Below are 2,500 nucleotides of genomic sequence, written 5' to 3' on the forward strand. Positions count from 1 at the left end.
GCGCGACGCGATTAGGCCCCGAAAGGAGTCGGGAAATCGGCAGACCTGCCCGAGTTCAGCCCGCGGGGGCGGGGGGTAGGTCGGTTCGGCTCAAATCATTAACCAAAGCCGAGACTTGGTCTCGCTGGCGCAACCGAAGTGCCAGGCTGGATAACTCATTAACCAGAAGGCGGCTGGAGGCAGGCAGGGCTGATGGCTGAGGCCGGGTGGAGGCCACCCGCGGCCGGGAAAGTCAAAAGTCCCGTTGTGTGGAAGTCTATGAGGTCAGATTCGGCCGCCTTACCGGGCCTTCGGTTGATGGTTTCCCGCTTGGGCAAGCGAGTCGGCCCGGCAAAGTGGCCACTTGCATTTTCTGGCAAGTGTCTGCGAACAACGTTAATGAGTTGAACCTTGGAAATTGCCGGAAGTCCCGATGAAGAAATGAAAATGCCCCTTTTGCGGGGATTTGGATGCTCATGGCCGGCAGCAGGTGGCCCGACGCCCCGCCAACTTGACACTTGTCATTTCTGTCCTTGGGGGTTGGCGGGGTATCTGCACAGAGGTAGGAGGTGGCAGAATCGAGACTTGGTGAGTTTTCCAAACAAACGTCTCGAGCCTCCAGGTCTGCAGAGACCGACCAGGGCTGCCGCCCAACCGACTATTCACCCTTTTTGGGCGGGAATTTATTCCCTTTTTGCCCATTTTTCGGGTTTTTGGTCGGGCTTCAAAAGCGGCTGCCCGAGGCCTGGCAGAGGCCGGGGCATGGGCCCCGATCGCGCCAGGCGGCTCGCGCGACCCGATTAGGCCCCGAAAGGAGTCGGGAAATCGGCAGACCTTGCCGAGTTCAGCCCGCGGTGGCGGGGGGCAGGTCGGTTCGGCTCAAATCATTAACCAAAGCCGAGACTTGGTCTCGCTGGCGCAACCGAAGTGCCAGGCTGGATAACTCATTAACCAGAAGGCGGCTGGAGGCAGGCAGGGCTGATGGCTGAGGCCGGGTGGAGGCCACCCGCGGCCGGGAAAGTCAAAAGTCCCGTTGTGTGGAAGTCTATGAGGTCAGATTCGGCCGCCTTACCGGGCCTTCGGTTGATGGTTTCCCGCTTGGGCAAGCGAGTCGGCCCGGCAAAGTGGCCACTTGCATTTTCTGGCAAGTGTCTGCGAACAACGTTAATGAGTTGAACCTCGGAAATTGCCGGAAGTCCCGATGAAGAAATGAAAATGCCCCTTTTGCGGGGATTTGGATGCTCATGGCCGGCAGCAGGTGGCCCGACGCCCCGCCAACTTGACACTTGTCATTTCTGTCCTTGGGGGTTGGCGGGGTATCTGCACAGAGGTAGGAGGTGGCAGAATCGAGACTTGGTGAGTTTTCCAAACAAACGTCTCGAGCCTCCAGGTCTGCAGAGACCGACCAGGGCTGCCGCCCAACCGACTATTCACCCTTTTTGGGCGGGAATTTATTCCCTTTTTGCCCATTTTTCGGGTTTTTGGTCGGGCTTCAAAAGCGGCTGCCCGAGGCCTGGCAGAGGCCGGGGCATGGTCCCCGATCGCGCCAGGCGGCTCGCGCGACCCGATTAGGCCCCGAAAGGAGTCGGGAAATCGGCAGACCTGCCCGAGTTCAGCCCGGGGGGGGCGGGGGGCAGGTCGGTTCGGCTCAAATCATTAACCAAAGCCGAGACTTGGTCTCGCTGGCGCAACCGAAGTGCCAGGCTGGATAACTCATTAACCAGAAGGCGGCTGGAGGCAGGCAGGGCTGATGGCTGAGGCCGGGTGGAGGCCACCCGCGGCCGGGAAAGTCAAAAGTCCCGTTGTGTGGAAGTCTATGAGGTCAGATTCGGCCGCCTTACCGGGCCTTCGGTTGATGGTTTCCCGCTTGGGCAAGCGAGTCGGCCCGGCAAAGTGGCCACTTGCATTTTCTGGCAAGTGTCTGCGAACAACGTTAATGAGTTGAACCTTGGAAATTGCCGGAAGTCCCGATGAAGAAATGAAAATGCCCCTTTTGCGGGGATTTGGATGCTCATGGCCGGCAGCAGGTGGCCCGACGCCCCGCCAACTTGACACTTGTCATTTCTGTCCTTGGGGGTTGGCGGGGTATCTGCACAGAGGTAGGAGGTGGCAGAATCGAGACTTGGTGAGTTTTCCAAACAAACGTCTCGAGCCTCCAGGTCTGCAGAGACCGACCAGGGCTGCCGCCCAACCGACTATTCACCCTTTTTGGGCGGGAATTTATTCCCTTTTTGCCCATTTTTCGGGTTTTTGGTCGGGCTTCAAAAGCGGCTGCCCGAGGCCTGGCAGAGGCCGGGGCATGGGCCCCGATCGCGCCAGGCGGCTCGCGCGACCCGATTAGGCCCCGAAAGGAGTCGGGAAATCGGCAGACCTTGCCGAGTTCAGCCCGCGGTGGCGGGGGGCAGGTCGGTTCGGCTCAAATCATTAACCAAAGCCGAGACTTGGTCTCGCTGGCGCAACCGAAGTGCCAGGCTGGATAACTCATTAACCAGAAGGCGGCTGGAGGCAGGCAGGGCTGATG

Source organism: Pristiophorus japonicus, unplaced genomic scaffold, assembly GCF_044704955.1.
Source record: "Pristiophorus japonicus isolate sPriJap1 unplaced genomic scaffold, sPriJap1.hap1 HAP1_SCAFFOLD_990, whole genome shotgun sequence".
Taxonomy (NCBI): domain Eukaryota; kingdom Metazoa; phylum Chordata; class Chondrichthyes; family Pristiophoridae; genus Pristiophorus; species Pristiophorus japonicus.